This window comes from Equus przewalskii, chromosome 17, assembly GCF_037783145.1.
Source record: "Equus przewalskii isolate Varuska chromosome 17, EquPr2, whole genome shotgun sequence".
NCBI classification, from domain to species: Eukaryota; Metazoa; Chordata; class Mammalia; order Perissodactyla; family Equidae; genus Equus; species Equus przewalskii.
Window position 1 is genome coordinate 36423674 of NC_091847.1, and position 12282 is coordinate 36435955.

The 12282-nt window shown below is 37.7% G+C and overlaps 1 long non-coding RNA gene across 1 annotated transcript in view; it reads right to left on the reverse strand.

Annotated features, from left to right (window-relative positions):
- The window catches only part of LOC139076704 (uncharacterized), a 32307-nt gene extending 22794 nt beyond the window's left edge, over nucleotides 1-9513 (reverse strand). The window contains exons 1-2 of the long non-coding RNA XR_011528592.1: nucleotides 9217-9513; nucleotides 7772-7854 (exon numbers count right to left, since the gene is read on the reverse strand). This is a non-coding gene — a long non-coding RNA (uncharacterized lncRNA). The remainder of the gene's footprint in view (nucleotides 1-7771; nucleotides 7855-9216) is intronic.
- Nucleotides 9514-12282: the final 2769 nt, after the last annotated feature.

Genomic DNA, 12282 nt, shown 5'->3' on the forward strand with positions numbered 1-12282 from the left:
GGATGCTTGATATGATTTCATTTCTTCTTGAATTTATTGAGACATTTTCTTGACCCAACATGATCTATCCTGAAGAATGCGTCATTTGCACTTGAGAAAAATGTGTATTCTGTTGCTTTTGGATGAAATGTTCTGTATATATCTGTTAAGTTCAACTGGTCTAATGTGTCATGTAAGGGCAATGCTTCCTTATTAGTTTTCTGTCTGGGTGGTCTATCCATTGATGTAAGTTGGGTGCTAAAGTCCCCTACTATTATTGTATTGCTGTTAATTTCTCCCATTAGTCCCATTAATATTTCCTTTATTTACTTGGTGCTCCTATGTTGGGTACATATATATTTATAAACATTATGTCTTCTTGATAGATTGACCCTTTTATCATTATGTAATGGCCTTCTTTGTCTTTTACTATAGTCTTTGTCTTAAAGTCTATTTTTTTTTATTATGAGTATAGCTACACCAGCTTTCTTTTCACTTCTGTTTGCATGGAATATCTTTCTCCATCTCTTCACTTTCAGTCTGTGTGTATCCTTACTTCTGAAGTGACTCTTTTGTAGGCAGTATATAGATGGTCTTCCTATTCTTACAAGGGCACTAATCTTATAATGAGTGCCCCACCTTCATGACCTAATCTTACCCTAATTATCACCCAAAGGCCCCACCTCCAAATATCATCGTATTGGGAGTTAGGGATTCTAAATATAGATTTTGAGGGACATAAACATCCAGTGGATAACAATTTCTGAGGTTTAAATGTAAAAAATAGTTTGTGTTCCATGGGGAGGAAAAAAAGATGATTTAATCAACAAATGATAACTGGCATAAAAGGCTATCTAATTGGGACAAAATTGCTATGGAGCACTAATTTATACCTAAAATTGAAAATCAAGACAATAAAAATCATAGATGATCTCAAAGAAAAATGGAGTTTAGGGAGAAACTTTTAACCAAGAAAATAAATATTTTAAAATTTATATTTGATCAGATTCAATAATAGCCAAGATAATTTTGAAGATCATCGAAGTAGACAAATGTCAATATATTATAAAGATAAGGTAGTAAAAATAATGTAGTAAGACACTGGGGTATTGACATTAGGATAGAAATGTGAGATAATGAAACGAAACAGAGCACTTTACAACAAAATTCCTTGAAACTATTGTCAGTACTTGCTTTCATTCTGTTTGTTTTATTCTTTCATAAAACCCCAGTATGGTTTTGTATTGGCAACACTCCACCAAAAATACATTGATAAGGCAAACTTTAGTCTTTATCATACTACATTGAGAACATAGACTAAATCCAATAATTTTTCATCAGTTTCTGCCTTCACTGTGAAATATCATAGCCTGCATTCCCCAGTACTTTGCAAATATTTTGTTGTGTATTTCATCTCGGGTTTTGGAGAGAGGGATGGAGGATTAAAGCATGGAAGGAGGAAAAGTCAATACAAAGAGATTTTATTGAATTGGTTATTGCTACAGACAGGGGGTGGCTTGATCATACAGTATGATTGGAAAAGCCAAGGAAATGCATCTCAGAACATCCCTCTGACGGAATTCTACCCCTAAGTCAAAAGTTTACTCCAGAGGGGATGAATTTCCCTCTATGTCATAGGTGCACATGTGTGAGCAACAAGTGAGTTTTCACAATACGTCTTACCTTAGAATCAACAGAGAAGACTACATTGGGAAGGGGAAACATATGGTGCAAGCCTGAGGTAACATGCTAACAGGCAGCACCTATATGAAGTTAGTTGGCTGAAACCTTGTAAAAACTAAATTGATTTTTACAGAGGTAGCTGGGATAAGAGGGCAATGAGGTTGAGAAAATCTGAAATGATATATAAGAGGTATCTGGTACAGTCTGCTCATGAACTCCATGAAGTCCAATCCATCACTGTCCCCTTAAAAGTTGTGGCCAATTGTAATATTTTAAAAGAATTTAAGGAAAAATAGTTTGGAAACAAATTACAGTTTCTGCTTCTGTACCTTGTGCTCTCATAATATACAGTCAGAGACGTCTTCCTCGGACCCATGCTAGATTTTGTTCACGTTTGGCCTGCCTTTAGGTAACTTTCTTGCCTGGTTCGATGATCCAATCTGGGTTATATCCACCAGGGTATGAATCTTTGGTTATTATTATTTTCTCAGGTCAGGTTTTCTTCCATTACCCATTCAGCGTTATTCCTGGGAACAAAATCACCAAGAGATGCCCCAGTGCATCCCTGAGTTCTGGACATACTTCTCTATTCCCCATTGTATAGAAGCAACCTTAGATTGTCATAGTTCTCAGGGCCATGAGGTTAGTCATTGTTTTGTCTCCTGGCACATTGGCATGAGGGGCTCAAAGTAACCAAGTAGCAGCTGCCTCCTAGTAGAAGTCTTCCCCAACTGGAACCAGGACCTCTAATCTAGCAGAGTCTGAAATTTCAGAGATGCAAAACACAGATTCTGCAAGTAGATTACTAGGAGTGATAGCGAAAGAGACAAGTCTACTCCTATCCTTTGTATAGTGGGTTTCTCTGTTATAACTATTAGGGATACAGTAAAATATATAAGCTCTTTGCTCAATGCATATACCTACTCCTGGAACAAAGCTCCCCAACCTCACTGAGTGTTGTCATCAAGCTGACCCTTTAGCTGATCTTTTTTAACACGTAATTCTACTGTTTTGTTCCTGGGAAATGAGAGAGAGAATCTGGAAGTCCTTGGATCATGGTTCTGTCAGAGGTAGTAACGGAGGAAGAACCTTAATACTTTGGGCACAGTTGTCAATCCTGGTTAGGACAGATTGTCTCCTCTTCCAGGTGGAGAGGGATTAAATATGACAACAAGACACATAGTGGCTTGATGTTTTTTGTTGAGGGATACTGGCATATTGAGAGCTCAGCATCACTTTCTAATCCCGGCAGTGACAGTAACTAGCTAACCCTTGTTAACTGAGAACCCAAAAGTAGTCTCCATCCTTGACATTATGGCCACTTGATGCTTGAACCTGTCATACCAGTGTATTATCCAAGTATGACAGCTACCACATAGCCGAATGCCTCACCTGAAACCTGCTGCAAATTCCCATCAACCATGGGTTATTGTGATAGCACCACCTGCAAGGGTTATCACCACTTTGTCTCTAAACACTTGGAAGATAGACAACGATAGTAGAAATGCAGAGGAGATAGGAGGGAAGTGAAAAGTAAAAGAAAAAAAACCAAGTCCTTCAAATAAAACAGGCATGGTGTATTCCCTTCTTGTTCATTTAAATATATATTTATGTGTGCACATAGATATAAAGCAATTATAATATGAGATAGCTGGAATTATGTGTACTGCGTTAACTGTTTATGTTACATTAAATGAAAATAGAAAGTTGCAAATTGATGTGTATAGTATGATTCTACTAAAAACAAACAATATATATTTGTGTATAAAGAGGGGTGTTGAAGAATAGGCAGGACACTTTCTATGTTGATCACTCAAAGTGGTGGGACTAGAGAAGTGCAGGGGCGGTAGGGAGATGCCTAGTTCTGTCTTTCTACACCTTTGCTCTCTATTATTTTGCTTATTATACTATAAGAGGGCATCATTCTGTATTATAGATAAAACCAATAAAGAAAAAGTTAAATATAAATATATAGGATATAATTTTGGAAGAAAGGAATCAAAATATCTACATTGGTTTTATTAGTTTGGGTAAATGTTTTGGTTGCCTTCTCCAAATTTTGAAGAATGTTTAAAATAAATTGACTTATGATTTTAAAATACAAAAAAGGTAATGGCAACTTAATCAGTTGTTAACACTGACCATAACTCGTGACTCACTTTAAGCATTCACGTTACTAAATATAAGTGAAATATGTTTTATTTCTCGCTGAAAGATTAGCAGCATCTTCTGGGCTAAGGATCTAAGTAGAAGTGGCTCAGACGTGCAGTTCACTGTGGGATTTGGATGGACCTTTGCAATAATTTTAAAGCTATGTTCTTATTCTGTAATCTACTTTGTGAGCTCTGTTGAGAACAACTGCCCCTGTAGCCGCTTGAGAGAAGCAGAGTTCAGGTAATCTCATCCTTTGCTCTGCCCCAAAGTGCTTAACCCTTTCTCCTTTCTGTGCACACATTCCAATCAGCACAAAGACACTTTTCATTACTCCCTGAAAAATCACACATCAGTATCTTTGGGATTTTTAGATAACCTTAAGATCATCATAAAGGGACTTTGAGGCATTTGGCAAAGCTCTCTCACAGAAATACTAATTGGATGGAGACACTGGGCTTTTAAACTTAAGCTCTGTGTGCATTTAAGGTTGACCAAGATTAAAGTGGAAAGGGAAGAGGAAGAAAGCAATCTGCTTCCATTCACTCAATTCTAGTGTTCCAGGAGAGAAAATCTCTAAAGACCACCTTCCAAAGTTCTGGAGAGCTTTTTAGTTAGCTCTTTATTTTAGCATTTTGTGATAATAACGCAGAAAAATAAACATCTCTCAGATATCCTGCTGGGTCCTCTAAGAAAACAGGAAGGAAAAGTTGGAGAAAATGTTAATGCATACACACACAAACACATGGAACATAGAAGGGAGGAAGGAAGGAAAGAAGAGAAGGACAGAAGAAAAAGAAAGAGAGAGAAGAGAAATCAGTCTCATAAAGGAAGAATAGAAAAGGAGGAGAAAATACAACCATCAAAGTAGTTTTCATACCTGCCTCAAACAACTATGTTTGTTATAGTCTGTATTTATTAGCTGAAGCAATGTATCAGATTAACAGTACTGGCCAAAGTAGTTAGAGGGCATACATAACACAGACTGAGTTGAAAGGAAGTGAGTGAAAAGAGGAGAATTCAAACCTGAGAATACATAGAAGAGCACATTATAAAGTTCCTTGATGACTTTAATATTGGAAAACAGGAAAAGTGCAGTGCTGTCATATAGCAGGTGTTCAAAACATGCCAGTTACCCACCTCCTTGTTAGGCAGTAAGTTTGTGGCACACATCTCCTACGGAGTTGTTCAGAAATTATTTTCTTCCTAAAATCCTAGAAGAGCCAACAGGCTATCTGAGAGATGTTTTCCTGTATCTTACCACAAAAGACTAAAATGAGGAGCAAATCCTGAAAAGAATATCTTAATTCAAGACACATTTTTTGCAAATATATATCCCTTACATAGTTACTAAGTTCAATATCATTGTATTCAAACTATGTAATACATATAATGTTTTAGATAGTAGTGAGAAAGGAAGAGAGAGCAATAGAGAGAGAATATGTACACGCACGTCTCCCAAAGAATTCGAATTATTTCTCCAAAATCATTTTTAAAAGAAATTAAGTTCTATTTCATAAAACCTTTAATTATATCCAACTATGAAAATTAGAAGGCTTCCTTTATTTGATTGATTCTATAATGAACTATATTACTACGGATATTTATATTCTTTGTCTTAGGAATTAAAATTCTTCCTTAATATTCTTAACCAGGATTATATGCTGATAATCGCTTTACTCAGAAATATTCTATGACGCAAATATTTTTGACTATAAACTTTATATATTTTTATCCATTTCCCTAAAGATACTTAAATAGGCAACTTTTATCTAAAGTTTACTCATATCTAGTCACTCATGCATCAGTTTTATAGATAACTTATAAAGGCTTACATTTTAGTTTCAAATGACTTTTTACCTCTCTCTCTGCTTTTTTAATAGAATAGAGAACACAGCATCATGTCATAAGATAAAGTGTCATTCTAAGGCTACTGCTATTTGATATTTCACAGCCAGAAACAGTAGAGTTAACTATTAACTGAATTTATGTGATATAGTATAAAAAGTTGGTTAAAATCTATCTTTCTCAACTTCACTATTACATGTGCTCATAAAAACTTAGGCTGTCACATATGCTTTGTTACTTCTCACTTGTGCCTGTAGTTTCCATGGTCTTTCTCTGCTTCCAGTTACCCACTCTTTATGAATTAATTAATTTGTATTTAATTAATATATATCTAATTCCAGAATTAGAAATGGTAGGCCCGAGGCATCAGAAGGAATGCCATAATAAGGACTCTGAAAATCCTCTCTTCCACTAAAGCTATGAGAACACTGGCAAAAACCAGCTTTTGCAGAAATCTGGAAATTAACCAGACTTGTAACAATCCATGGCACATTTATTTCAGAAAAATGGCAGAGTCACAATAAGAACAGTAAGTTGTGTGCCATTCTGACTTGGCCCATGCCACCCCCAATCCATCTCCATGGTAGCTTTGAAAATCACCAGCCAACAGTCACAGTGAAAACCAGCAGCCTGGCTACTACTAGAAGGGACAGAAGGATTGGAGCTCCTTCCAAGCTCCATTCGCAGAAAACTGTCATTAATTTGACCTTTCTGGTGGTTTGCCTGAAGACTGCAGTCACAAGCCTTGTCTTTATGTGACCTGATCGAGAGCTTGCCATTGTGAACAGATTTTTTTTTCTGATAGAACGTTACAAGAATAGACAGTGGCAATTGTTTAGAATCATGGCCGAGGAGGCAGTGGATAACAGTTGGAGCAAAAAGTAGGCTAACAAAAAAGCTAAAAGGAAAATTTGGTCAGCAAGATATCTACATGGGGTTTCAAAAGCTCTGATATGTTCCTAGGAATATAGAAGGCCACACATATGCATACGACTATGTGCACACCCATGTCTTTGTACGTGCTTTCTGCTCCCACATCTCACGGACATTAAAGCTCAATATAATCAGGAAGGGAAAGCTAAGGAAGAGTTGTTAACTGCCTGCCTGAGTTTTGAAGATATGCCCCAACATGCAAACACAAGCTCCTAGCAAAGACTGGGAGACTTATTGGTTCCAAGTATTAAAGGAAATCTCTGTCTAATTATTGGCAAACCATCTTAAGACTATAGCTTAAGCTAACTTACTAAAGACATCAGTGTCCGCAAGTCCACACACAGCAAATAAGATGTTACAGAATTAATTTAGAAAAGAAACAAAAAAACAAGGAAATAAAAAATCCTGAGGAGGAAAGGGGATCTTGTTTCCAGAGTTTCTGCATTGTATTACTTATAAAATAGTTTTTAACAAAAATTTACAGGACATGAAAAAATAAAAGAATGTGTTTTTTGGCAGGAAAAATGCAGTCAATTGAAAATATCCCTGAAGAAGCCCATATATTGATTTAACTAGACAAAGACTTTAAATCATGTATTTCAAATATGTTGAAAGAACTAAAGGAAACCGTGTCTAAAGACCTAAAGGAAAATATGAAAATAATGTCCTACTAAATAGAGAATATAAATACAGAGATAAACATTATAAACAATAACTTATTCTCATGTTGAGAAGTACAATAACTAAAATAAAAAACATACTAGAAGAATTTCAACAGCAGATTTGATCAGGCAGAAGTAAGAATAGAAAAATTGAAGATAGGTCAATTGACATGATCCAATCTGAGAAAGAGAAAGTAAAAAGAACAAAGAGAAGTGAACTGAGCTTCTGAGACTTGTGGGAAACCATCAGGCTTATCACCATACGTATAATTAAAATCCTAGAAGAAGAGTACAGAAAGAAAGTGCAGAGTTAATAGTTGAAGAAATAATGGATGGAAGCTTCCAGATTTGAAGAAAAATATTAATGTACACATCTAAGAAGCTCCACTAACACCAATTAAGATAAGCTCAAAGATATCCACACCTAGACATATCCTAATCAAATTGTATAGAGACAAAGAGACAACCTCACAAGCAATGAGAGAGAAGCAACTCATTCATCATATGTCACTTACGAGGTAGTGTCAATAAGAATGACAGTTGGTATCTCATCAAAACTGGGAAGCTGAGGAGGCAGTGGTGTGACATATTGAAAGCACTAGAAGAAAAAGACTCAGTCAAGATTCTATATCCAGCAAACTGTTCTTTAAAAAAGAAGAACTTAAGGGGCTGGTCCTGTGGCAGAGTGGTTAAGTTCACACACTCTGCTGCAGGTGGCCCAGTGTTTTATTTGTTTGAATCCTGGGTGCAGACATAGCACTGCTCATCAAACCACACTGAGGCAGTGTCCCACATGCCACAACTAGAAGGACCCACAACGAAGAATATACAACTATGTACTGGGGGGCTTTGGGGAGAAAAAGGAAAAAAAAAATCTTAAAAAAAAAAATTTACCATTTAAAAAAAAAAGAAGGACTTAAGAAACTCATGGAAAAACAAAACCTGAGAGAGTTCATCACTAGTAGACCTGTCCTATAAGAAATAATAAAAGGAGCACTTGAGACTGAAATGAAAGGACACTAGATGGCCACTTGAATCAACACAAAGAAATAGGAGTAATGGTTATCATAACTAGATATGTAAATTTTTTTTTTTGAGGAAGATTAGCCCTGAGCTAACTGCTGTCAATCCTCCTCTTTTTGCTGAGGAAGACTGGCCCTGAGCTAACATCCGTGCCCATCTTCCTCTACTTTATATGTGGGACGCCTACCACAGCATGGCTTGCCAAGTGGTGCCATGTCTGCACCTGGGATCCAAACTGGCGATCCACAGGCTGCTGAAGCTGACCCTGTGAACTTAACCACTTCGCCACCAGGCCGGCCCTAGATATGTAAATATTAAATATCATTATAAATACATTTTTTGTTTGAAAATTTCACAAAGCAATAATTATAAACCTATATCCATGGGCACACAACATATAAAGATGTAATTTGCATGTTAATAACTGCACAAGTTTGGGGGAGAGTAGAGCATTATAGAAGGAAAGTTATGGTATACTATTGAAATAAAGTTTGTATTAACGTGAACTAGATTGTTACAAATTAAGATGGTAATTGTAACTCCAGCACAACCATTGAGAATATAAGTCAAAAATAATATGCTACAAAAAAAAGAATTAAAGAGAGTAGAAAATACATATTTAGCATAAAAGAAGGAAGTAATGTAACAGAGGAACAAAAAAGACATATGACATGTGACAGGTGTAAATCCTATCTTATCAATAATTACATTAAAAATGAGTCAATCAAAAGGCAGAGATTGCAGAATGGGTTAAAAAAATTATCCAACGAAACTGAAAAACCATTATCTAACTAAATGCAGTCTACAACAGACACAGTTTAAATTCAAAGACAGAAATAGTTTGAAAGTATAAGAATGGGAAAAGATTCTACATGTATTGGTCAGGGTTCTCCAGAAAAATAAAGAAAAGGAGATTATATAAAAGAAATTGGCTCACATGATTATGGAGGCTGCGAAGTCCCAGGATCTGTGGTTTGCAAGATGAAGACTTACAAAAGCCAGCGGTATAATTCTTCCCAAGTCTGAAGGCCTAAGAACCAGAAGAGCTGATGGCGTAAATCCCAGTTCAGGGCTGGAGAAGATGAGTTGAAATATCTCAGATCAAGCAGTGCTTCAGGAAAAAGAAGGACAAATATCTCATTCACCATCTTTTGTTCTATTGAGGCCTTCAGTGAATTGAATGATGCTCACTCACATTGGGGAGGGCAATCTACTTTACTGAGTCCACCAATTCAAACGCCATTCTCAGCTGGAAACACCCTCAGAGACACATAAATAATGTTTAATCTGGACATCTCATGTTCAGTCAAGTTGACACATAAAATTGACTATCACAAGTCCACCCCTTGTCAACTTGCCACCCATAGGGATCTCCTTAAACCATAATCAATCTCCAAATAAAGACAACAACAAGATCAGAATTCTGCCTAACCTGATACAATTCTCCTGCGTACAACTGAAAACTCCCTAGCACCTTCCCCAGAAGAGGAGGTAAAGTCCTTGAATAAAGTTATACTTCTCCTTAATATCTCATAACTTCAATACTATAATGTAAAATTAAAAATACTTAAATACTGTGATATAAATCGATACCTTTTATGTTATATGATAAGGGAATAAGAGAGGAAAGAACAAAGATATAAATAGATGATAGATAGATAGACAGATATATGCATATACACGCACACACACATACCCCCCACAGACAAATGTATTCATAGCAAAATAAGGAGGAAATACTCATGACAATTACAATCCTTATTTCCGTAACTGGTCATATGGTTGTAACTGGTATTTATAACTAGCTTCTTCCACTGATTATTCTGTATTCCCTTTGCCTTCAGCAAGTATATCAGTTGGTTGAGATTCTTTACCTAGTGGGGTGACCCAAACTTTCATTTCTAAAGGGTGTGGGCCATTGCTAGTCCTGCTTGTATTGGGTTGTTGTAGTTTTCCATTGACCTTCATCACAGGGCACTGTAATATTAAGAGACACCCCTAGGGATTCCTGTATTTCAGAGATATTCTTCCTTACTTTTATTGTGGAATAGTAGTCCAATTTCCCTTTGGTAGTCGGAATCAATTACCCCAGCCAATACAGTAACTCCCTATTTTGTCTGTTGATTCAGAGGCGTGAGGAGCCCAAAGTGGCCAGATAGCAATCTTAACTTCCAGTTCAATGGAATCACTGTTGTGCTTCTTTGATAGAAGCATTTCTTGTTTTGAAACTAAAGCCTCTATGCCAGTAGAGTATAAAGTTGCAGGAATAAGAAGCAAAAATTTTTCTAGTGGGTAACTAGAGGTAATAGTGAATGATACCACTCCCATTTCCACCCCTTGATTCCTAGACCTGTGAATCCTGGCTACTGGATAAATAGTACCATATACTGGACACTGATTCAGGGCATGTACAGCCCTATGGAGAAGCTTGCTTCAGCCCTGCAGAGTATTGCTGCCTAACTGGCGCTGTAACTGAGTTTTCAAGAGGCCATTCCACCTTTTTATCAAGCCATTTGCTCAGGATAGCGGAGAACATGATAAGACCAGTGAGTTCCATGGGTATGGGACCACTGTGGCACTTCTTTTTCTATGAAGTGAGTACCTTGATTAACGCTGTGTGGAGTACGATGATGGTGGATAAGGCATTCTGTAAGTCCACAGAGGGTAGTTTTGGAAAAAACATTGCATGCAAGGAAGGCAAATCTGTGTCCAGAGTAAATGTCTGCTTCGGTAAGTACAAAATGCTACCCTTTCCACAATAGGCATGATCCAACCAATCAACCTGCTGCCGGAGGCTGGCTCATCACCCCAGGAAATGGTAATCGTATCAAGGACTCAGTGTTAGTCTCTATTGCTGACATTGGGCACTCAGTGGTGGCTGTAGCCAGGTCAGTCTTGGTGAGTGGAAATCCATGTTTCTGAGCCCATGCATAACCTCCATCCCCGTCACCACGGCCACTTTGTTCATGAGCCCATTAAGTGATGACAGAAATGGCCGGGGAAAGAGACTGACTGGTATCCACATAACAGGCCATTCTCTTCATTTGATTAATAAAAATACTCCTCTGTTGAGGTCACCTTTTGATGAGCAATCACATAGCACACAAATATCTTCACATTTTTTGCCCATTCAGACAGATCTATCCACATACCTGTTTCCTAAATTTCCTTATCATCCATTTTCAAATCTTGTTCCTTCCAGGTCCCTGACCATCCAGCCAAACCATTGGCCACAGCCTTTGAATCAGCATATAATTGCACATCTGGCCATTTCTCCTACTAATTTAAGTGAACAACCAGGCTCACTGCTCGAAATTCTGTCCATTGGGGGAATTTCTTCACCACTGTCCTTCAGAGATGTCCCAGAGAGGGGCAGTAGTGCTATGGCTGTGCACTCCCTGCTAGTGCAAGCATATCCTGCAGAACCACCAGTAAACAAGACCTGAGTCTTCTCTTCTTCTGTCAACAGATCATAGGCAACTCCTTATGAGGCCATTGGTGCAGACTGGAGAGACAAGGCAGTGTAGCAGGAGTGGGAGCCCTGGTCATTTGGACCACTTCTTCATGTAATCTTTTGCTTTCGAGGCCTGCTCGAGCCTGATCATGCATACACCATTTCCATTTGATGATGGAGTGTTGCTGTGCACGCCAAACTTTATGGCTTGATATGTCAAATAACACCCAGTTCATGAGGGGCAGCTGAAGCCTCACGTTAACTTGGTGACCCATGAGTAAGCATTTAGTCTCTACTAAAGCCCAGTAGCAGGCCAACAGCCGTTTTTTGAAAAAAAGAGTAGGTATTTGTGGATAATGGCAGGACCTTACTCCAAAATCCTAAAGCTTGGAGCCACAGTTCACTTATAGGTGCCTGCCAAAGGGTCCAAAGAGCATTCCTATCTGCCATGGAAACTTCAAGCACCATTGAATCTGCGGGATCATACAGCCTGAGAGGCACAGCAGTCTGCACCTGTTGCATTGGCCGCTGAGTGCCCAATGCCAGCAA